The following is a 26477-nucleotide window of genomic DNA, read 5'->3' on the forward strand; positions in this document are numbered from 1 at the left end:
CTGGGTCGTTAGTTAGGGGTGTTGCTATATAAGCTCCCTGGACCTTCAGTTCAATGCCTGGCAACGTAGTTATCAGAGCTAGTCTGCTGTGCTCTTGTCTACTGATCCTGGTTCCAGTTATATCAGCTAAGTCTGCCTTTTGCTTTTTGCTATTTGTTTTGGTTTTGTATTTTTGTCCAGCTTGTTCCATATCTACATCCTGACCTTTGCTGGAAGCTCTAGGGGGCTGGTGTTCTCCCCCCGGACCGTTAGACGGTTCGGGGGTTCTTGAATTTCCAGTGTGGATTTTGATAGGGTTTTTGTTGACCATATAAGTTACCTTTCTTTATTCTGCTATCAGTAAGCGGGCCTCTCTGTGCTAAACCTGGTTCATTTCTGTGTTTGTCATTTCCTCTTACCTCACCGTCATTATTTGTGGGGGGCTTCTATCCAGCTTTGGGGTCCCCTTCTCTGGAGGCAAGAAAGGTCTTTGTTTTCCTCTACTAGGGGTAGCTAGATTCTCCGGCTGGCGCGTGTCATCTAGAATCAACGTAGGAATGATCCCCGGCTACTTCTAGTGTTGGCGTTAGGAGTAGATATATGGTCAACCCAGTTACCACTGCCCTATGAGCTGGATTTTTGTATTCTGCAGACTTCCACGTTCCTCTGAGACCCTCGCTATTGGGGTCATAACAGTTTGCCAGGCCAGTATTAAATGTTTAATGCATTGCAGAAGAGGGATTATAAGAAAGAAGATTCTGAGTTTTTTTTTTTTTTTTTTTTCTTCTTCCCCTTTACCTCAGAGTGGCTATGCTTGCTGCAGACATGAATGTCCAGACCTTGATTACAAGTGTGGACCAGCTGGCTACTCGTGTGCAGGGCATACAAGACTATGTTATCAGAAATCCTATGTCAGAACCTAAAATACCGATTCCTGAACTGTTTTCCGGAGACAGGTTTAAGTTTAGGAATTTCGTGAATAATTGTAAATTGTTTTTGTCCCTGAGACCCTGTTCATCTGGAGATTCTGCTCAGCAAGTAAAAATTGTTATTTCGTTCTTACGGGGCGACCCTCAGGATTGGGCTTTTTCGCTGGCACCAGGAGATCCGGCATTGGCTGATCTTGATGCGTTTTTTCTGGCGCTCGGTTTACTTTATGAGGAACCCAATCTTGAGATTCAGGCAGAAAAGGCCTTGCTGGCTATGTCTCAGGGGCAGGACGAGGCTGAAGTGTATTGCCAAAAATTTCGGAAATGGTCCGTGCTGACACATTGGAACGAGTGTGCACTGGCCGCTAATTTTAGAAATGGTCTTTCTGAAGCCATTAAGAATGTTATGGTGGGTTTTCCCATTCCCACAGGTCTGAATGATACTATGGCACTGGCTATTCAAATTGACCGGCGGTTGCGGGAGCGCAAAACCGCAAATTCCCTCATGGTGTTGTCTGAACAGACACCTAATTCGGTGCAATGTGATAGAAAAACCGCAAATTCCCTCATGGTGTTGTCTGAACAGACACCTGATTTAATGCAATGTGATAGAATCCTGACTAGAAATGAGCGGAAAATTCATAGACGCCGGAATGGCTTGTGCTACTACTGTGGTGATTCTACACATGTTATCTCAGCATGCTCTAAACGTATAGCTAAGGTTGTTAGTCCTGTCACCGTTGGTAATTTGCAACCTAAATTTATTCTGTCTGTAACTTTGATTTGCTCACTGTCATCTTATCCTGTCATGGCGTTTGTAGATTCAGGTGCTGCCCTGAGTCTCATGGATCTCTCATTTGCTAAGCGCTGTGGTTTTACTCTTGAACCATTAGAAAATCCTATTCCTCTTAGGGGTATTGATGCTACACCATTGGCAGCAAATAAACCGCAGTATTGGACACAGGTTACCATGTGCATGACTCCTGAACACCGCGAGGTGATACGTTTCCTGGTTTTACATAAAATGCATGATTTGGTTGTTTTAGGGCTGCCATGGTTACAGACCCATAATCCAGTCCTGGACTGGAAGGCTATGTCAGTCTCAAGTTGGGGCTGTCGTGGTATTCATGGGGATTCCCTGCCTGTGTCTATTGCTTCTTCTACGCCTTCGGAAGTTCCGGAGTATTTGTCTGATTATCAGGATGTCTTCAGTGAGTCTGAGTCCAGTGCATTGCCTCCTCATAGGGACTGTGACTGTGCTATAGATTTGATCCCAGGCAGTAAATTTCCTAAGGGAAGACTGTTTAATCTGTCGGTACCTGAACATACCGCTATGCGTTCATATATCAAGGAGTCTCTGGAGAAAGGACATATTCGTCCGTCTTCTTCCCCTCTTGGTGCGGGATTCTTTTTTGTGGCAAAAAAGGACGGATCTTTGAGACCTTGTATTGATTATCGGCTTTTAAATAAGATCACTGTCAAATTTCAGTATCCTTTACCGCTGTTGTCTGACTTGTTTGCCCGGATTAAGGGTGCCAAGTGGTTCACCAAGATAGACCTTCGTGGTGCGTACAACCTTGTGCGCATTAAGCAAGGTGATGAATGGAAAACCGCATTCAATACGCCCGAAGGTCATTTTGAGTACTTGGTGATGCCTTTTGGGCTCTCCAATGCGCCTTCAGTTTTTCAGTCCTTTATGCATGACATTTTCCGGAAGTATCTGGATAAATTTTTGATTGTTTATCTGGATGATATTTTGGTTTTTTCTGATAATTGGGATTCGCATGTGGAGCAGGTCAGGTTGGTCTTTAAAATTTTGCGTGAAAATTCTTTGTTTGTCAAGGGCTCAAAGTGTCTCTTTGGTGTACAGAAGGTTCCCTTTTTGGGGTTCATTTTTTCCCCTTCTGCTGTGGAGATGGACCCAGTCAAGGTCCGAGCTATTCTTGATTGGACTCAGCCCTCGTCAGTTAAGAGTCTTCAGAAGTTCTTGGGCTTCGCTAACTTCTACCGTCGTTTTATCGCTAATTTTTCTAGCATTGTGAAACCTTTGACGGATATGACCAAGAAGGGCTCCGATGTAGCTAACTGGGCTCCTGCTGCCGTGGAGGCTTTCCAGGAGTTGAAACGCCGGTTTACTTCGGCGCCTGTTTTGTGCCAGCCTGACGTCTCACTTCCCTTTCAGGTTGAGGTGGATGCTTCGGAGATTGGGGCAGGGGCCGTTTTGTCGCAGAGAGGCCCTGGTTGCTCTGTTATGAAACCTTGTGCCTTTTTCTCTAGGAAGTTTTCGCCTGCCGAGCGAAATTATGATGTGGGCAATCGGGAGTTGTTGGCCATGAAATGGGCATTTGAGGAGTGGCGTCATTGGCTTGAGGGTGCTAAGCATCGTGTGGTGGTCTTGACTGATCACAAAAATCTGATGTATCTCGAGTCTGCTAAACGCCTTAATCCGAGACAGGCCCGCTGGTCATTGTTTTTCTCCCGCTTTGATTTTGTTGTCTCGTATTTACCAGGTTCAAAGAATGTGAAGGCCGATGCTCTTTCTAGGAGCTTTGTGCCTGATGCTCCTGGAGTCGCTGATCCTGTTGGTATTCTTAAAGATGGAGTTATCTTGTCAGCTATTTCTCCGGATCTGCGACGTGTGTTGCAGAGATTTCAGGCTGATAGGCCTGAGTCTTGTCCACCTGACAGACTGTTTGTCCCGGATAAGTGGACCAGCAGAGTCATTTCCGAGGTTCATTCCTCGGTGTTGGCAGGTCACCCGGGAATTTTTGGCACCAGAGATCTGGTGGCCAGGTCCTTTTGGTGGCCTTCCTTGTCAAGGGATGTGCGGTCATTTGTGCAGTCCTGTGGGACTTGTGCTCGAGCTAAGCCTTGCTGTTCTCGTGCCAGCGGTTTGCTCTTGCCCTTGCCTGTCCCGAAGAGACCTTGGACTCATATCTCCATGGATTTCATTTCTGATCTTCCGCTATCTCAGGGCATGTCCGTTATCTGGGTGATATGTGATCGCTTCTCCAAGATGGTCCATTTGGTTCCTTTGCCTAAGCTGCCTTCCTCTTCCGATCTGGTTCCTGTGTTTTTCCAGAACGTGGTTCGTTTGCACGGCATCCCTGAGAATATTGTGTCAGACAGAGGATCCCAGTTCGTTTCCAGGTTCTGGCGATCCTTTTGTAGTAGGATGGGCATTGATTTGTCGTTTTCGTCTGCTTTCCATCCTCAGACTAATGGACAGACGGAGCGAACCAATCAGACTTTGGAGGCTTATTTGAGGTGTTTTGTCTCTGCTGATCAGGACGATTGGGTGACATTCTTGCCGTTGGCTGAGTTTGCCCTTAATAATCGGGCTAGTTCCGCCACCTTGGTTTCGCCTTTTTTCTGCAACTCTGGTTTCCATCCTCGCTTTTCTTCGGGTCATGTGGAGCCTTCTGACTGTCCTGGGGTGGATTCTGTGGTGGATAGGTTGCAGCAGATCTGGAATCATGTGGTGGACAACTTGAAGTTGTCACAGGAGAAGGCTCAGCGCTTTGCCAACCACCGCCGCGGTGTGGGTCCCCGACTACGCGTTGGGGATTTGGTATGGCTTTCTTCCCGCTTTGTTCCTATGAAGGTCTCCTCTCCCAAATTTAAACCTCGTTTTATTGGGCCTTACAAGATATTGGAAATCCTTAATCCTGTATCTTTTCGTCTGGATCTTCCTGTGTCGTTTGCTATTCACAATGTATTTCATAGGTCCTTGTTGCGGCGGTACATTGTGCCTGTAGTTCCTTCTGCTGAGCCTCCTGCTCCGGTGTTGGTTGAGGGCGAGTTGGAGTACGTGGTGGAGAAGATCTTGGATTCTCGCCTCTCCAGGCGGAGGCTTCAGTACCTGGTCAAGTGGAAGGGCTATGGTCAGGAGGATAATTCCTGGGTGGTCGCCTCTGATGTTCATGCGGCCGATTTAGTTCGTGCCTTTCATGCCGCTCATCCTGATCGCCCTGGTGGTCGTGGTGAGGGTTCGGTGACCCCTCACTAAGGGGGGGGTACTGTTGTGAATTTGCTTTTTGCTCCCTCTAGTGGTTACTAGTTTTTTGACTCTGGTTTTTCTGTCATTCCTTTTATCCGCACCTGGGTCGTTAGTTAGGGGTGTTGCTATATAAGCTCCCTGGACCTTCAGTTCAATGCCTGGCAACGTAGTTATCAGAGCTAGTCTGCTGTGCTCTTGTCTACTGATCCTGGTTCCAGTTATATCAGCTAAGTCTGCCTTTTGCTTTTTGCTATTTGTTTTGGTTTTGTATTTTTGTCCAGCTTGTTCCATATCTACATCCTGACCTTTGCTGGAAGCTCTAGGGGGCTGGTGTTCTCCCCCCGGACCGTTAGACGGTTCGGGGGTTCTTGAATTTCCAGTGTGGATTTTGATAGGGTTTTTGTTGACCATATAAGTTACCTTTCTTTATTCTGCTATCAGTAAGCGGGCCTCTCTGTGCTAAACCTGGTTCATTTCTGTGTTTGTCATTTCCTCTTACCTCACCGTCATTATTTGTGGGGGGCTTCTATCCAGCTTTGGGGTCCCCTTCTCTGGAGGCAAGAAAGGTCTTTGTTTTCCTCTACTAGGGGTAGCTAGATTCTCCGGCTGGCGCGTGTCATCTAGAATCAACGTAGGAATGATCCCCGGCTACTTCTAGTGTTGGCGTTAGGAGTAGATATATGGTCAACCCAGTTACCACTGCCCTATGAGCTGGATTTTTGTATTCTGCAGACTTCCACGTTCCTCTGAGACCCTCGCCATTGGGGTCATAACAGACGTCATAATTTCGCTCGGCGGGCGAAAATTTTCGAGAAAAGAACGCACAAGGTCTCATCACTGAACAATCTGAACTTTTCTGCGACAAAACCGCCCCCGCTCCGATCTCGGAAGCATCAACTTCCACCTGAAAAGGAAGAGAAACATCAGGCTGGCACAACACCGGAGCAGAAGAAAAACGGCGCTTAAGCTCCCGAAAGGCCTCCACAGCAGCAGGAGACCAATCTGCAACATCAGCACCCTTTTTAGTCAAATCAGTCAAAGGCCTGACAACGCTAGAAAAACCAGTTATGAATCGACGATAAAAGTTAGCAAAGCCCAAAAATTTCTGAAGGCCCTTAAGAGAAGTCGGTTGCGTCCAGTCACAAATAGCCCGAACCTTCACAGGATCCATCTCAATAGAAGAGGGGGAAAAAATGTACCCCAAAAAAGAAATCTTCTGAACCCCAAAAACACACTTTGAACCTTTAACAAACAGAGAATTGGTCCGCAAAACCTGAAAAACCCTCCTAACTTGTTGAACATGAGACTCCCAGTCATCCGAAAAAATCAAGATATCGTCCAAATACACAATCATAAATTTATCCAGATATTCACGGAAAGTATTGTGCATAAAAGACTGAAAGACCGAAGGGGCATTTGACAGACCAAAAGGCATCACCAAATACTCAAAATGGCCCTCGGGCGTATTAAATGCGGTTTTCCACTCATCCCCCTGCTTAATTCGCACCAAATTATACGCACCGCGAAGATCAATCTTAGAGAACCACTTCGCCCCCTCAATGCGAGCAAATAAATCTGTCAGCAATGGCAAAGGATACTGATACTTGACTGTGATCTTATTCAAGAGTCTATAATCAATACAAGGTCTCAAAGAACCATCGCTTTTAGCTACGAAAAAGAACCCCGCTCCAAGAGGAGACGAAGAAGGACGAATATGTCCCTTTTCCAAGGACTCCCTAATATACTCTCGCATGGCAGCATGTTCAGGTACAGACAGATTGAATAGACGACCCTTAGGAAATTTACTGCCAGGGATCAAATCTATGGCGCAATCGCAATCTCTGTGAGGAGGAAGAGAATTAAGAGTAGATTCCTCAAAAACCTCACGATAATCAGACAAAAACTCAGGAATTTCAGAGGGAATAGATGAAGCAATGGAGACCAAAGATGTGTCCCCATGATTTCCCTGACATCCCCAGCTTAGTACAGACATTGTTTTCCAGTCAAGGACTGGGTTATGAGTTTGCAACCATGGCAATGCCAGCACCAACACATCATGTAGATTATACAGTACAAGGAAGCGAATCACCTCTTGATGGTCTGGAGTCATACGCATAGTCACTTGTGTCCAGTATTGTGGTTTATTACTAGCCAATGGTGTAGAATCAATACCCTTTAAAGGTATAGGAACTTCCAGAGGCTCTAGATCAAACCCACAGCGCCTGGCAAAGGACCAATCCATAAGACTCAAAGCGGCGCCAGAATCCACATACGCATCCGCAACAATAGAAGATAACGAACAAATTAGAGTTACAGACAAAATAAACTTGGACTGCAAAGTGCCAATAGCAGAGGATTTATCAACTTTCTTTGTTCGTTTAGAGCATGCTGATATAACATGAGTAGAATTTCCACAATAGAAGCACAAATGATTTTTGCGTCTATAAATCTGTCGTTCGCTTCTGGACAGAAAGCTATCACATTGCATACTCTGTGGTGCCTCTTCAGAAGACACCGCCAACTGGTGCACAGGTTTGCGTTCCCGTAAACGCCGATCAATCTGAATTGCCATTGTCATGGACTCATTCAGACCAGTAGGCGCAGGAAACCCCACCATGACGTCTTTTACAGCATCAGAGAGACCTTCTCTGAAAATTGCCGCCAGAGCGCACTCATTCCACTGAGTAAGCACAGACCATTTTCGAAATTTTTGGCAATATATTTCGGCTTCATCTTGCCCCTGAGAGAGGGCTATTAGGGCTTTCTCAGCCTGAATCTCCAAATTTGGTTCCTCATAAAGCAACCCCAAAGCCAGAAAAAACGCATCCACATTGAGCAACGCAGGATCCCCTGGTGCCAATGAAAATGCCCAATTTTGGGGGTCACCCCGCAGTAAAGAAATAACAATTTTTACTTGCTGGGCAGGATCTCCAGCAGAATGAGATCTCAGCGAAAGAAACAATTTACAATTGTATTTAAAATTTAGGAAACAAGATCGATCTCCAGAAAAAAACTCCGGTATAGGAATTTTAGGTTCAGACCGAGGAGCATGTAACAAAAAATCTTGTATATTCTGAACTTTAGAGGCAAGATTATTCAAATTGGTAGCCAGACTCTGGGGATCCATATTTCAACAGATAAAGTCTGAGCCATTCAGGGGTTAAGAGGAGAGGAAAACAGGAGACTGCAATTAGAGCTGGAGTGCAACTTCAGAGGAAGGAAAAAAAAAAAAAAGGTTTCACACAGTTCCTTTTCTCTCCTGCTTCAGCCTATAGATTAAACATTTAGGCCGGCCATACTGTTATGGTTTCCAATGGCAAGGAAACATCAGAAGCACAGAATAAACGGACAAGCTCTCGGGTGATGGAAACTAGAGCTGACCGCGATGCTAAACCTACACACCACACTAGAAGTAGCCAGGGGGCATTCCTGCGTTGACTCTAGATGCCGCGCGCCAGCCGGAGAACTAACTACCCCTGGTAGAAGAAAACACAGTCCTGGCTTGCCTCCAGAGAATGTCCCCACAGGAGATAGCAGCCCCCCACATATAATAACGGTGAGAGCAGATGAAAAGACACACGTAGTATGAAAGCAGATTTAGCACAGAGAGGCCCGCTAACTAAATAGCAGAAAGATACAACAGAGGACTTCGCGGTCAGCTGCAAAACCCTTCAAAACACCATCCTGAAATTACCTTAACTCATGTGACAACTCATGCCACTGGAGTGGTAATTTCAGCCCAACAAGAGCTTCCAGCTGCAGAGATTCACATAAGTGCAAACTGGACAAAACATACAAAAATAGACTTAAGGACTAAAGTGTCCAACTTAGCTGAGCAGAAAACTGGGAGCAGGAACATGCAACAGAATCACTCTGGATACATTGATGGCCAGCATTAGAATGACTGAGGAGCAAGGTTAAATAGGATACTCCCACATCCTGATAGGAACAGGTGAACTGAGAAGGCAAAGCTTGCAGGACACCAGTACCACAAGAGACCACCGGGGGAGCCCACGAACCGAATCACAACACAGTACCCCATTAACCCCCTCTCCACGTCATCATGTGCAGTCCCAATTCAACCCCCCACTTCATGTGCAGTCCCCCTTTAACCCCCTCTCCACATCATTATGTGCAGTCCCCTTTAACCCCCCACTTCATGTGCAGTCCCCCTTTAACTTCCTCTCCACATCATCATGTGCAATCACCCTTCAACCCCCTCCACACATCATGTGCAGTCCCCTTTAACCCTCTCTCCACATCATTATGTGCAGTCCCCCTTTAACCCCCACATCATGTGCAGTCCCCCTTTAACCCCCTCTCCACATCATTATGTACAGTCCCCCTTTAACCCCCACTTCATGTGCAGTCCCTCTTTAACTCCCTCTCCACATCATCATGTGCAGTCCTCCTTTAACCCCCCACTTCATGTGCAGTCCCCCTTTAACCCCCACTCCACATCATCATGTGCAGTCCCACTTTAACTCCCCACTTCATGTGCAGTTCCCCCTTAACCCCCTCTCCACATCATTATGTGCAGTCCCCCTTTAACCCCCCACTTCATGTGCAGTCCCCCTTTAACCCCCTCTCCACATCATCATGTGCAGTCCCCCTTTAACCACCCTCCACACATCATGTGCTGTCCCCTTTAACCCCCCCATTATGTGGAATCCCCCTTTAACCCCCTCTCCACATCATTATGTACAGTCCCCCTTTAACCCTCCACTTCTTATGCAGTCCCCCTTTAACCCCCTCTGTGGTGCCCCAAGGTCCTTGTTGTCACACTGGCATTGCTTTCCTCTCGGGGAGAGTGATACTATGTTCAGAGGCAAGGAAGGATAACTGCATCCAGGTACACAAACATGCAACACATTTCATACTCCAGGCCATCAGCGGGAGCTTCTGATCCTATTTATTAGGTGACTCCCCATATATATATAACTGGTAGTCTGTAGGGAAAGTTAGTTAGTTCCAGACAGCCGTCTGAGGAGGACAGAGGGTCCACGGAGCTGTGCATGCCCTCAGAGCTGCAGCTCCCAGAAAGAGACATTTTGAAGGCAGAATTGTATTGCAGCGAGCGTGAAGGAAGGCAAAGCAAAGGAGAGGATACCAGAAGGGGACCAGCCCCGAACAGGCTGCCTCCTTCTGAGGCGCAGAACACCGGTAGCCAGGACACCGAGGTAGTAAGGACCTCTATGCTTTACTTCAGAGACCGGCAGGACAGCTAATTGCATGTTACCTGTCCGTACCTACACTCAGGAGGCACGGTGGCACCCCTCAGAGTCTGTGGCCTGCTAGAGTCCCTATAAACAGCCTCAAGCCACCAGTCATACAGGTTTTGTCCTATCCGACTACGGGGGACAGAGAGAGAGACACCGCATCTGTGAGGACCTTATTTGAAGCTTATGCAGTAAGGGACTACACCACTACAGCGCAAGGGAAGGCTATTGATTTCCACCTGGACAAGGGGACTCTAGACTTAGCTATGAACCGGCCGGACTCTGCCTGTCATGTGGTCTTGTGCCCAGGACTGTGGGTGCTGAAGCCTTCAGTAAAGGTAAAGAGACTGCAACCTTGTGTCTTCATTCTTCACTGCACCATTCACCATCCACCATCTACATACTGGGAAGCCCTGGGAATATACTTCACCTGTGGGAAGGTATACCATCTAGCTGCCATAACATCACCCCAGCGGACCCCTTAAATCAGCGTTGGTCACCATGACCTAATACCACAGATGGCATCACAAACACAAACTTTATCCCTTTAAAGACCTTTCCCATTTATACGGATGTCCCAGGGCCACAGACTGGGTCAGCCACTGTGACATCCCCCTTGTGAACCACAGGACCCGGTACCGAGTAACCCACAGTCCTGATGGGGTGCTCCAACTTGGCGTCACGAACAGGATGGACTGACCCAGCAAAATCGGGTCATGTGCACCTAAAAGACAGTGTCAGAACGGTGATTTATCAAAAGACTGTGGATTGTAAAATTGCCGCCAAATCCGCCGGCATTGCAGCGCTGCGAGGAACACCAGAAAAGACAAGTGCGCCATCGTGGACGGGAACTTACTGAGAAGAGCGAAAAATAATGGCCGCCCAGTTCAAGTCCAAGTATCTCAGTACCCTGAGGACATGTCCATCTGCGGCAGAGATCCTTCTGATCCTAAATGGCGGGAGGAGACCAAGAAGAAGGAACTGCTCCCGAAGGAGAGAGCGGGAAAGAAACCTGGATGCAGAGAGCCACGTTGAGGACACCATGGCCAGCAGCCTGGAACCAGAGCGTGGGATGGAAGCAGAGGACTCCTCCAGCAACCTGGAAGGAAGCCGCGGCGAGCCGTCACCAGCCGTCCATGGACTCCTGCAGACTGGAGTGGAGGAGTTAATCGACCAGCTCCTGCAGATGCAGATGGACAGGGAAACCACGTGCCAGACGACGCCAGGAGGGGAACTGCAGGAGCCGTATCCTGTCCAACAGCCCCCAACACCAGCGGAGGAGCCCGGCACTGGAGATGCTGTGGAAGGTAGGAACGACAACCCTGCTCCGGTAGCCAAAGACCTCTTAGTGGGCCCTGTGGCTGCACCAACCTGTTTTGGGTTCGCCCGACTTCAAATCCTAGGGGAATTGGACCAGGTCACGGGGATGGAATGCTTTATGAAGGACCGGATCCAGCCCACCACCTTTCCGGGTGAAATTTATGTGGAGAAAACCGTTTACCACTGAGTAAATCCTGGACCAGACCTTATGGGATTCCCCGGAACAAGTAAGAAGGAGGGAGAAACTCTGGAATGTCCTAAGCTGGGACAACTACCAGCAGCAACTCAGCCTCAAATGGGAGGTTAAGGAGGAGGAATACCTGGCCTGGCACAAAGCCTTTGACCAGAGGGACTTATGTGCCAAGGCCTAGGCCCGCAAGGACCACCTTACCAACCAGGCCCCGCTGAAGCAGGGCACAGTGGTAGCCTTCAGATTGAAGAAGGGCTGTGGATTCATTAAGGAGCCAGGGTTATACGCGGAAATCTTTGCGAACAGGAGGGACGTGGAGTCTCACCTGTGGGAAGGACACCCAGACAGAGATCTTTATCCCGGTGACCACGTAACTTACACTAGGCACCTAGGTGATAAAGGGTGGTATGCTCTAAATGTGCACAGATGCAGAGACACTGCCCCAAAGCCAACAAAGCTGAAAATACTAGCAGCGTCACCTAGCGCCAAAATAGCTACCACCACCACCACTCCCAATGTCACCCCTGCTTGCACCATCACTAAAACGACGGTGTGCACCATCTCCACTACTGAGACCGCAGTAGCCACTATGCCAACCATCACCAGCACTCAGACTACGCAGACCCCCATTGCAGGACACGACCTGACGGTGCATGAATTTAAGACCCATGACATTTATTTGTTACCAGGGGTAATTTTGGCTCAAGACCTTCCCAGGCCAGGAAGTATCCAGCGTCAAGTATTACCTTGGAAACAGCCAAAGTAAATAGAAAGAAGGAATTTGACTGTACATAGTTGGACGTTAACCCACTATTGCTGGAAGTTTAAAATGACTGCTACAATTTAAAAGTTTTGTTTTACCTGGCCAGGTAATCTTTTACTGTTCATCGTCAAGTTTGATCATTTACAGAACTGTGAATCATGAACTGTGCATGATCAGGAACTTTCCATTTGTAAATAGTTTGCTCCTTCTTAAAGGAGCTTCCTACTGGTTTTACAAAGAAGCTTTTAAAGAGACTGTTTCTAATCTTGCTGTGAATGTTGCTTTGTTTTACAGAGACCTGAAGAAAAACCCGTTTGGCGCGGCAGGCTTCCGTGTCTCGATACACACCTTGTTGAGGGTTAATGACAGGTCCCTCGCATCGTTGCTGCTGTTCTAAAGTATTGATTGACTTGAGTATTAAATTGCACTACCTCAGTATTAAAAGACTTGAATATTCTTTTGCACCCTTAAAGGGAATGTTGACTTGATGCACTTTGCTGAACCCACATCAAAAGTTAGTTAAAAATGTACTTTATATGCCAGCTAGTTAGCATATTAGTGAGCTAATATATATTGAATAAAAGTAAAACTTAAAACTTGAACTTAGATAGAATTGTATTCGATATAGTTGATAGTATATATTGTGAACTTGAATAAACTGATATTTTGATAGCATAGTAGATGATGCCCTTTTGAATAAAATGGAGAAAATAAAGAAACCCGCGGGGGTTGGATGAAGATTTTGCACTTAATAGATAGTTAATAGATAGGGACATAGCACTTCATAGCTAGTTAGTTGTTGCACTGTTTTATTAAATTGTTCTTAAAAGTAGGCCTACAGTGTAAACATGTTTTGCAACGTTCAAGAGTCCTCTCCTCCCTTAAAGGGAAGCTTTAGTTTGCATAGTATTATTTAGTTTTATAACTTTTATAGCATCTCAAAAATGTATGTCTTTTTGCTAACATGTATCTGTCTGGCGCTCCAGGGTCCTGGTCGTCACAGTGGAATTGCTTTCCTCTCATCGAGAGTGATACTACGTTCAGAGGCAAGGAAGGATAACTGCATCCAGGTATCACAAACATGCAACACATTTCATACTCCAGGTCACCAGCGGGAGCTTCTGATCCTATTTATTAGGTGACTCCTCATATATATATAACTGGTAGTCTGTAGGGAAAGTTAGTTAGTTCCAGACAGCCGTCTGAGGAGGACAGAGGGTCTACGAAGCTGTGCATGCCCTGCAGCTCCCAGAAAGAGACATTTTGAAGGCAGAATTGTATTGCAGCAAGCGTGAAGGAAGGCAAAGCAAAGGAGAGGATACCAGAAGGGGACCAGCCCCGAACAGGCTGCCTCCTTCTGAGGCACAGAACACCGGTAGCCAGGACACTGAGGTAGTAAGGACCTCTATGCCTTACTTCAGAGACCGGCAGGACAGCTAATTGCATGTTACCTGTCCGCACCTACACCCAGGAGGCACGGTGGCACCCTTCAGAGGCCGGAGCATGCTAGAGTCCCTATAAACAGCCTCAAGCCACCAGTCATGGGGGTTTTGTCCTATCCGACTACAGGGGACAGAGAGAGAGACACCACATCTGTGAGGACCTTATTTGAAGCTTATGCAGTAAGGGCCTACACCACTACAGCGCAAGGGAAGGCTATTGAATTCCACCTGGACAAGGGGACTCTAGACTTGCCTTTGAACCGACCGGACTCTGCCTGCCCTGTGGTCTGGTGCCCTGGACTGTGGGTGCTGAAGCCTTCAGTAAAGGTAAAGAGGCTGCAACCTTGTGTCCTCATTCTTCACTGCGCCATTCACCATCCACATCTACATACTGGGAAGTCCTGGGGATATACTTCACCTCTGGGAAGGTATACCCTCTAGCTGCCATAACATCACCCCAGTGGATCCCTTAAAGCACAAATTTTATCCCTTTAAAGACCTTTCCCTTTTATTCGGACATCCCAGGGCCACGGACCGGGTCAGCCACCATGACTCCCCCTTGTGAACTGCAGGATCCGGTACCGAGTAACCCACAGCCCTGACGGGGCACTCCACCTCTCCACATCATCATGTGCAGTCCCCCTTTAACCCCCCGCATCATGTGCAGTCCCCCTTTAATCCCCTCCCTACATCATCATGTGCAGTCCCCCTTTAACCCCCTTCTCCACATCACCATGTGCAATCCCCCTTACGCCTTCCCCCATGTCATCATTTATAGTTCCTCTTCCTCCCCTCACCCATTTAATTCATTTTGTACAGAAAACAAAAAAGTTTTGTATACTTACCTCACAGTTGCTCCCCAGCAGTGCGTCTCTGCCTCCAGCGTCCGGTACATGTCGGGCGGCGCGTACACGATGACATCATCGCTTACGCGCCGTCACCTGACAGAAAATACACAGAAGATAGAGGGACCAGGAGCTGTGCAGCCATCAAGGTAAGACAGCCGTGCACAGCTCCCGGGCCCCAGCACTGATGTGTGTGCCGCAGCGTGCACCACTTTGCTGCACAATGGGGCCTGATGAACACTAGCAAATAAGCATGGCCTCAGACCTGTGGGGCCCTCTGTGTACTGCGGTTTACCTGGCCCCATACAGCAGTAAGGGCAGTAATGCCCTGATGTCGGCCCTGGTAATAGTAAACCCATGTTGGACTCCAGCGCTGAGCCCACACCTTTCCCGGCACATGACAGCTGATCTGCATAGGTGACATGTGCCTGCAACAGCCGCGGGTGGAATCACGATCCAGCTGCTGTCAATCTCTGAAATCTCTCATTTAACTAGCGCTTACTGGAAGCTCGTCGCTAATCCTGCCCATCGGTGACCCCGTCACATGATCGAGGGTCACTGATGGGTTGGCATGACAACCAGAGGTCTGCAGAAGACCTCTATGGCTGTCATTGCCGGATTGCTATGAGTGCTGTCCCGTGGTCGGCACTCATAGCAAGTGAGCATTTCTGCTACACACAGGCAATCTGATCATCGCCTGTGTGTAGCTGAGGCGATCAAAGTATTGCAGCTTCTAGTATCCCATGAAGACTATTGAAGCATGCTAAAAGTAACGTTTAAAAAAATATGAAATTTTTTTTTATAAAAGTTCAAATCACCCCCATTTTACCCCACTCAAAATAAAACAATAAAAAAAATCAAATATACACATATTTGGTATCACTGAGTTTAGAATCACCCGTTCTATCAATATAAAAAAATAATTAACTCGATCGCTAAACGGCATAACAAGAAAGAAATTAAAAATGCTAGAATTATATTTTTCTAGTGCCTGCTACATTGCAATAAAATGCAATACCAGGCAATCAAAAGATCGTATCTACACCAGAATGGTATCAATAAAAACATAAGGTCGACACGCAAAAATAAGCCCACACCCAGCCCCAGATCATAATAGTTAGAGACGCTACAGGTCTCGGAAAATGGCGCTAGTTTTTTGTTTAAGCAAATTAAAGAAAAAAGGAACTATACATGTTTGGTGTCTATGAACTCAGAATGACCTGGCGAATAAGAATGGCAGGTCAGGTTTAGCATGTAGTGAACATAGTAAAAAAAAACTGTGGAATTGCACTTTTTTGCTATTTCACCAGCCTTGGCATTTTTTTCCGATATGTTAAAATCAATGGTATCATTCAAAAGTTCAACTTGTCCCACAAAAACCAAACTCTCACATGGCCATATTGACTGAAAAATAAAAAACCTTATGGCTCTGGGAAGAAGTGGAGCAAAAAACAGAAATTCAAACACTTAAATAAAACTGGTCATTAAGGGGTTAAAGAATCACAAAATAAAATAAAATAAAAAAAATAATTATGAAAAAGTAACTAAGCAAGTAAATAAACAATAAAAGTACACATATTTGGTATCGCTGAGTCTGTAACAACCCGACCTAGAAAACTGTCCATCCTGTTTACCCTTTTAGTGAACACTGTAAAAAAAAATAGAGGCAAGAAATGATGCTTTATCATCATGTAGCATAACAAAAAGTGGAATAAAATGCAATCAAAAAGATGAATATAAATAAAATGCTATCGCTAAAACAATCATCTCGTCCAGCGAAAACATAAGCCACCACACTAGCTCTCAAAATAAAGCAATGCAAAAATAATTTTTTCTTCTCTAAAATACTATCACTGTAATCATACTAACCTGAAGAATAAAGCTGCCTTATCAATTTTTCCATACGCAGAACGTCATAAAAAAATCATTAACTGCATTGTTGGTTTTTGCTCATCCTGCCTCCCCAAAATAGGAATAGAAAGCGATCACAAAATGGAATGAGCCCAAAAATGGTACCAATTTAAATGTTAACTCATCCTGCAAAAAACAAGCACTCACATGACTTTGTTAGAAGAATTATGGACAAATTCTAGCTCTCAAAATATGGTGAAGAAAAAAAGAACGTCCTTTAGTGTGTGCTACCTGCCAAACATAAAAACCTGCTATAAATCTGGTATCACTAATCACCCCAAACTGAAGAGTAAAGTCATCTAATCACCTCACAAGGAACAGTGTAAAAAATGAAATAAACCAATTCTTCACCTGCTGTTGATTTGTTCATTCTGCCTCCCAATGATCACAGTAAGGCTCGGCTTACATTTATCTTGCTCTCTGTGCTGAGCGCTTATGCCGGGGTTTCCATGTAAATCTCTGAAAAACATGATTCTGACAGAACCACCGGTGGAAGATTCCCTATAATGAGGCAGATAGAGGCACTGTGGATGCCGTCTGACCTGTGATCTGGCAGTGTCCGTCTTTTTATTAGGTGTGCATAAATGTGCCATTGACCACAGTTTTGTGCACCTCTAAAAAAAAGGAAAATGCTGAACAGAGGCCAGAAAGAGTCCAGAGTAACTCTGCTGCCTCACTATAGTGAATGGATTACTCAGGGGTTTTATCTGAATTAAGTCACTCAGAGATTTAAAGGAAACCGAGATGTAAGTGCTTAGCGTAGAGCACAGGATAAATGTGATCCAAAATGTTATGTAAAATGTTCCCAATAAAAGCTGCAACTCAATCCACAAAAAAAGCAAGTCCCTTACTCAGGTTAGTCATCTGTTAATGGAAATATAAGGGGCTTCCATGTTACTGGCATCACAAAGGCTCTGGAAAAGTGAAATGGCCCTCACTTCCCAAAAGAAATTCATAAAATTTTGTGATCTCAAATCCAAATGCCCCCTCCCTTCTGAGCCCCAGTGTGCCTAAACCGCAGTTAGCGTTTATATGTTTGGTATTTCCATAGAGATGAGAGCCTGCTTAATTTGCAGATGCATGAGCTGGGCACAATGTACAAGCACTAAAACATACTGGTCACTACAACTGCAGTTTGCAAGTGTCACTCAGCAACATCCACACCATAGAGTCATGTACTGTAGATACATTCCAAAGGGGTATTATTTCCAAAATGGGGTCACTTGAAGGGGTATTCTGCTCTTCTAGCAGGGCCGGACTGGGACTAAAATTCAGCCCTGGCATTTGAAGTTACACAGGCCCACTTGTCACATGGTGACTGTATAATACCTTTGTACACTTGTAGGCAGGGCCGGTTTTAGGCAAAGTGGGGCCCTAGGCAAAGTTTAAAATGGGTCCCCAAATGCTAACATATTGCACATCACACAGAAGCCTTTCTGTTGTATTTACGTGCGCTGAGTTCAGGCCGCTAAACAAGTTTGATCGACAATACTGAAGTTGTTCAACGCTTGTTTCCCGGCCTCTTTCCACCAGCTGAGGAATAATGATGAGACAGAACGATCACTAATAGATCACTAACAGATCACCATACAGTATCATGTTTTCAGCAGCACATCTACAGTTTACACTGGCAATGTGCTGCTGACAACAAGGCTTTTAGTTCCAGCAAAAACAATCCGAATATGCAGCATTTTACTTGTTTAGTAAAATACACCCCATAGTCCTCCATATATTATAATGTGCTCCATAGTCCTCCATATAGTATAATACACTCCCTATAGTCCTCCATATATTAAAATACACTGCTCAGTCCTCCACATAGTATAATACACTCCTCATAGTCCTCCATATAGCATAATACAATCCTCATAGTCCTCCATATAGCATAATACAATCCTCATAGTGCTCCATATAGTATAATGCACCGCCACAGTCATCCATGTAGTACAATTCACTTCCCATAGTATAATGCACCCCATAGTTCTTCATATAGTATAACGTATTCCCCATAGTCCTCGATACAGTATAATGCAGCCCACATATAGTATAATGCAGCCACCCCAGAGTATAATGCAGCCACCCCAGAGTATAATGCAGCCACCCCAGAGTATAATGCAGCCACCCCACAGAGTATAATGCAGCCACCCCAGAGTATGTAACCCCCATAGAATATAATACAGCCCACCTCCCCATAATATATAATGTAGCCCCCCATAGAATATAATGCAGCCCCCCATAGTATATAACGCAGCCTTCCCCATAGAATATAATATACCCCCACAATAGTATATAACACAGCCACATAGTACATAACATGGCCTCCCCCATAGAATATAATATACTCCCCATAGTATATAGCAAAGCCCGCATATTATATAGCACAAACCGCATAGTATACAGCACAGCCTGCATACTATAGCACAGCTCGCGTAGTAGATAACACAGCAGTATTCAGCACAGACCACACAGTAGTATACAGCACAGACCACACAGTAGTATACAGCACAGCCCACGTAGAAGTATACAGCACAGTCCACACAGTAGTATACAGCACAGCCCACAGAGTAATATATACAGCACAGCCCACAAAGTAATATATACAGCACAGCCCACAAAGTAATATATACAGCACAGCCCACAGAGAACTATATACAGCACAGCCCACAGAGAACTATATACAGCACAGCCCACAGAGAACTATATAAAGCACAGCCCAGAGTACTATATACAGCACAGCCCAGAGTACTATATAAAGCACAGCCCAGAGAGTACTATATACAGCACAGCCCAGAGAGTACTATATACAGCACAGCCCAGAGAGTACTATATACAGCACAGCCCAGAGAGTACTATATACAGCACAGCCCAGAGAGTACTATATACAGCACAGCCCAGAGAGTACTATATACAGCACAGCCCACAGAGTACTATACACAGCACAGCCCACAGAGTACTATATACAGCACAGCCCACAGAGTACTATATACAGCACAGCCCACAGAGTACTATATACAGCACAGCCCACAGAGTACTATATACAGCACAGCCCACAGAGTACTATATACAGCACAGCCCACAGAGTACTATATACAGCACAGCCCACAGAGAACTATATACAGCACACAGTAGTATACAGCACAGCCCACAGAGAACTATATACAGCCCACAGTAGTATACAGCACAGAGCACAGCCCACAGAGAACTATATACAGCCCACAGTAGTATACAGCACAGAGCACAGCCCACAGAGAACTATATACAGCCCACAATAGTATACAGCACAGAGCACAGCCCACAGAGAACTATATACAGCCCACAGCAGTATACAGCACAGAGCACAGCCCACAGAGCACTATATACAGCCCACAGCAGTATACAGCACAGAGCACAGCCCACAGAGAACTATATACAGCCCACAGCAGTATACAGCACAGAGCACAGCCCACAGAGAACTATATACAGCCCACAGCAGTATACAGCACAGAGCACAGCCCAGAGAACTATATACAGCCCACAGCAGTATACAGCACAGAGCACAGCCCACAGATAACTATATACAGCCCACAGCAGTATACAGCACAGAGCACAGCCCAGAGAGAACTATATACAGCCCACAGTGGTATACAGCACAGAGCACAGCCCAGAGAACTATATACAGCCCACAGCAGTATACAGCACAGAGCACAGCCCAGAGAGAACTATATACAGCCCACAGTAGTATACAGCACAGAGCACAGCCCACAGAGAACTATATACAGCCCACAGCAGAATACAGCACAGAGCACAGCCCACAGAGAACTATATACAGCCCACAGTAGTATACAGCACAGAGCACAGCCCACAGAGAACTATATACAGCCCACAGTAGTATACAGCACAGAGCACAGCCCACAGAGAACTATATACAGCCCACAGTAGTATACAGCACAGAGCACAGCCCACAGAGAACTATATACAGCCCACAGTAATATACAGCACAGAGCACAGCCCACAGAGAACTATATACAGCCCACAGCAGTATACAGCACAGAGCACAGCCCACAGAGTACTATATACAGCCCACAGCAGTATACAGCACAGAGCACAGCCCACAGAGCACTATATACAGCCCACAGCAGTATACAGCACAGAGCACAGCCCACAGAGAACTATATACAGCCCACAGCAGTATACAGCACAGAGCACAGCCCACAGATAACTATATACAGCCCACAGCAGTATACAGCACAGAGCACAGCCCAGAGAGAACTATATACAGCCCACAGCAGTATACAGCACAGAGCACAGCCCACAGAGAGCTATATACAGCCCACAGCAGTATACAGCACAGAGCACAGCCCACAGAGAGCTATATACAGCCCACAGTAGTATACAGCACAGAGCACAGCCCAGAGAGAACTATATACAGCCCACAGTGGTATACAGCACAGAGCACAGCCCAGAGAACTATATACAGCCCACAGCAGTATACAGCACAGAGCACAGCCCACAGAGAACTATATACAGCCCACATCTCTTCTCTTCCTCCCCTCACCTCCTCCGAGAATGGCCCCACAGTCCAGAAAAAAAAAAAACTCTCCTCACCTCTCCTCGTGCCCAGCGTTGCTTCCTGGTTCCTGCTCCTGTCTCAGCAGCTGCAGTCTGCCCGGGACACAGCAGGTGCGCGATGATATGACATCATCGCGCACCCGCAGTGTCAGAGGCAGAGCGGGGAATGATGGGAGAGGAGCGTCTGTAGACGCTCTCTCCTCCATCATTGCATTCAACTGTACCGGCGTCTATACGCCGGTATAGTTGAATGCGACGGCGGGGGCGGCGGATTGAGCGGCCCACCACTGGCACCGGCCCTTCTGGCATTTGCCAGAAGTGCCCTATGGCCAGTCCGGCCCTGTCTTCTAGTACTTAGGAGCTCTGTATATGGAGTCCAAAAACTATTATAGAAAATTCTGTTCTCCAGGATGCCTCCTGTATAACAGTACTGCTTAGCCATATGGTGAGACTTGAGGAGGGACCGTGCGCTATTTGCCAATAGCGCTCCATCCCTCTCAAGTCTCTCCAAATGGCTTAGCAGTACTGTACAGCCACTTATGGGGTATTTCTACATTCAGTCGAAGTTGTCAGACAAATTTGGGTGGCATGTTTACCCATTTTCCAGTGTGAAAATGTAAAATATGGGGCTAAAACAAAATTTTGCTAGTAAAAATAAATATTTTTTTCTTCATTGCCCAATCCTATTAAATTCTGTGACCTACTTGTGGTGTCTATATGATCACTGAGCCCCTAGGTCAATTCATTAAGAGCTGTTGTTTGTAAAATATGGTCTCTTATGGGGGTTTTCTGCTGTTCTGGCACCTCAATGGCTCTGCAATATGACAAAGCATGCTCATATCAGTCCAGGAAAATGTGAACCCCAATATGGCACTACTTCCCTTCTGAACTTTTCACTGTGCCTCAAAAGTTGTATTTAACCACATGTAGGATATTGGCATACTCAGTAGAAATTGCACAGTAAATTTTGGGGTCAATTTTCTCTTGCTATCCTTGTGAAAATAAAAATTGTGGTGCCAAAATAACTATTGTGTGAAAAATGTCATGTTTTAAACTTCTGTGAAGCAGCTGGGGGTTCAAACTGCTCACCATACATCTAGATACATTCCTTGAGGGGTCTAGCTTTCAAAATGGTGTCACTTGAGGGGGTTTTCTACTGTTTAGTCACATCAGGGGCTCTCCAAACGCAACATGGCATCAGCTAATTATTTCAGCATATTTTGCATTCAAAAAGTCAAATGGCGCTCCTTCCCTTCTGAGCCCTGCTGTGCACTTAAACAGTAGTTTTTCTTCATATCGGCGCATTCAGGAAAAATTGCACATCATATTATATGGTGCAATTTCTCCTGTTATCCTTGTGAAAATGCAAAGTTTGGGGCTAAAAAATGTTTTTGTGGGGAAAATGTGATTTTTTTTTTTTTTTGACAACTCAACGTTATAAACTTCTGTGAAGCACCTGGGCATTAAGGCTATGTGCACACGTTCAGTTTTTTTCGCGTTTTTTTCGTGTTTTTTCGTGATAAAAATGCTATAAAAACTCATTAAAAATGCATATATTATGCATCCTATCATTTAGAATGCATTTTGCAAGTTTTGTGGACATGGTGCGTTTTTTTCTGTGAAAAAAACGCATCGCGGTAAAAAAAAGCAGCATGTTTATTAATTTTGTGGATTTTCCGCGTTTTTCCCGCAATTCTATGCATTTGGAAAAAAACGCACAAAAAACGCACAAAAAACGCGTCAAAAGCGCATGAAAACCGCGAAAAAAAACGTGAAAAAAACGCATGCTGATTTCTGGCAGAAATGTCCGGTTTTTGTCAGGAAAATTTCTGCTAGAAGTCCTGACGTGTGCACATACCCTCAAGGGGCTCACCACACATCTAGATAAGTTCCCTGAGGGGTCTAGTTTCCAAACTAGATTCCACTGTTTAGGCACATCACAGGCTTTCCAAACACAGCATGACGTTCGCTAATTATTCCAATAAATTTTACATTCAAAAACTCAAATGGTGCTTCTTCCCTTCTGATCCCTGCCGTGTGCCCAAACAGTGCTTTTCCCTCGCATATGGGGTATTGTCATGCTCAGCAGAAATTGTACAACAAATTTAGAGGCCCAATTATTTCTGTTACCCTTCCAAAAATAAAAATTTTGTGACAAAAAGTTAAATGTTCATTTTTTATTTCCACATTCCAAAAATGCCTGTGAAACATCTGAATGGTTAATAGACTTCTTGAATATTGTTTTGAGCACCTTTAGGGTTTATGGTTTGTAAATTTTGTTGGAAAAATTAGAAATCGTTTGTCAACTTTTAAGCTTTATAACTAGTGTTGAGCATTCCGATGCTGCAAGTATCGGGTATCGGCCGATACTTGCTGTATCGGAATTCCGATACCGGGATTCCGATACTCTTGTGGTATCGGGTATCGGGTATCGCAACAACATTAATGTTAAAATGTGTAAAAGAGAGAATTAAAATAAAAAATATCGCTATACTCACCTGTCCGACGCAGCCGGGACTTCAGCGAGGGAACCGGCAGCGTTGTTTGTTTAAAATTCGCGCTATTACTTGGTTACGTGAATTCCCGGCTTGTGATTGGTCAGGTCGGCCACGTTGCCGGGACGCGGACCAATCACAGCAAGCCGTGACGAAATTACGTCACGGCTTGCTGTGATTGGTCCGCGTCCCGGCAATATGGCCGCCCTGACCAATCACAAGCCGTGACGTCACGGGAGGCTGGACACGCGCCCATTTTAAAATGAGCGCGTCCAGCCTCCCGGCTTGTGATTGGTTGACCGCGGCGCAACCAATCACAAGCCGTGACGTCACGGGAGGCTGGACACGCGCCCATTTTAAAATGAGCGCGTCCAGCCTCCCGGCTTGTGATTGGTTGACCGCGGCGCAACCAATCACAAGCCGTGACGTCACGGGAGGCTGGACACGCGCCCATTTTAAAATGAGCGCGTCCAGCCTCCCGGCTTGTGATTGGTTGACCGCGGCGCAACCAATCACAAGCCGTGACGTCACGGGAGGCTGGACACGCGCCCATTTTAAAATGAGCGCGTGTCCAGCCTCCCGTGACGTCACGGCTTGTGATTGGTCAGGGCGGCCATATTGCCGGGACGCGGACCAATCACAGCAAGCCGTGACGTAATTTCGTCACGGCTTGCTGTGATTGGTCCGCGTCCCGGCAACATGGCCGACCTGACCAATCACAAGCCGGGAATTCACGTAACCAAGTAATAGCGCGAATTTTAAACAAACAACGCTGCCGGTTCCCTCGCTGAAGTCCCGGCTGCGTCGGAGAGGTGAGTATAGCGATATTTTTTATTTTAATTCTTTCTTTTACACATTTATATGGTTCCCAGGGCCTGAAGGAGAGTTTCCCCTCCTTCAGACCCTGGGAACCATCAGGAATACCGTCCGATACATGAGTCCCATTGACTTGTATTGGTATCGGGTATCGGTATCGGATTGGATCCGATATTTTGCCGGTATCGGCCGATACTTTCCGATACCGATACTTTCAAGTATCGGACGGTATCGCTCAACACTATTTATAACTTCATAACAGAAAAATGTGTTTCAAAAATTGTGCTGATGTAAAATAGGCATGTGGTTAATGTTATTTATTAACTATTTTGTGAGCTATAACTCTCTGATTTAAGGACATAAAAATTAAAAATTTTAAAATAGCAACATTTTTAAACTTTTTGCCAAATTTTTTTTCACAAATAAATGCAAGGCATAATGTAATTTTTTCCCCCCACTATTTTAAAGTACAAAATGTCAAGAAAAATTATTCTGAGAATCAGTGGGATCAATTGAAGCTTTCAAGAGTTATTACCTCCTAAATTGAATGTGGTCAGAATTGTAAAATTTGGCCTGGTCATGAAGGTAAAGGGATTAAAAATATCTGAGGCAGCAGCACCAATAACAATACAGTAGATATGACATGATGGAACAGATGGTTTATCTGCTGATGCAAAAAACTGATACACATCAGCAAACAGAGTTGCACCACTTGAACAGTCAAGTTCATTTGTACCTAGAATAACCTGTCTCTAGCATATACAGGTGTTTCTCACAAAATTAGAATATCATCAAAAGGTTAATTTATTTCAGTTATTCAATACAAAAAGTGAAACACATATATTATATAGAGTCATTACAAACAGAGTGATCAATTTCAAGTGTTAATTTCTGTTTATGTTGATGATTATGAATTACAGCCAATGAAAACCCAAAAGTCATTATCTCAGTAAATTAGAACAAGTAACAAAAAAACACCTGCAAAGTCTTCTTAAGCCTTTAAAAAGGTCCCTCAGTCTGTTTCAGTAGGCTCCACAATCATGGGGAAGACTACTGCCTTGACAGATGTCCAGAAGGCAGTCATTGACACACTCCACAAGGAGGGTAAGCCACAAAAGGTCATGGCTATAGAAGCTGGCTCTACACAGAGTGCTGTATCCAAGCATTCTAAAGGAAAGTTGAGTGGAAGGAAAATGTGTGGTAGGAAAAGGTGCACAAGCAAACGGGATAACCACAGCCTTGAAAGGATTGTTAAAAAAAGGCCATTCAAAAATTTTGGGGAGAATCACAAGGAGTGGACTGCTGTTAGAGTCATTGCTTCAAGAGCCACCACACACAGATGTATCCAGGTCATGGCCCCCCTGATGAAGCCTTGGGGAAAACATGCATTGGGGCTGGCGTGCCAGCACATGTACACTCTACCCCGGTACACTCACATACCATCTTTGATGTAAGTAATAAACTTTGAACTATCTTTTAGCTAAAAATTGTTTAGCAATAGTCATTGTTTCCCTTTTTCTTTGACTAGGGGTATTTGGTTAGAGGCCATAATGTTGATAGGCCCTGCTGTAAATATATACTATGAAATAATTCTCTGCTAAGTTTATTTACATGCATGCTGGCACCACATTTTTCAGGAGTGCTCTGTGTCTTATTTATGTTTGGTCAGTCATATTATTCTTTTAAAAATATTGAAATAAAATGCTATTTTTTATGAGAACTATTTTGCACTCGGTTTTCTCATGTTGGTCTGCTGATTCACTTTAGAGTGTGTCTCTTGCAAAGAGGATGTTGTAGTTGCTCAATTTTTGGTGGTATTTATCATGGGCAACAAGGGTTGCATTCCTTGTTTCAAGCCAGTCATGACGAACAGACAATGCCAGAAGCGTCTAACCTGGGCAAAGGAGAAAAAGAACTGGACTGTTGCTCAGAGGACCAAGATGTTGTTTCCAGATGAAAGTAAATTTTGCATTTCATTTGGAAATCAAGGTCCCAGAGTCTGGAGAAAGAGTGGAGACAC

The sequence above is a fragment of the Ranitomeya variabilis genome, chromosome 2 (genome assembly GCF_051348905.1).
Source record: "Ranitomeya variabilis isolate aRanVar5 chromosome 2, aRanVar5.hap1, whole genome shotgun sequence".
Classification (NCBI taxonomy): Eukaryota; Metazoa; Chordata; class Amphibia; order Anura; family Dendrobatidae; genus Ranitomeya; species Ranitomeya variabilis.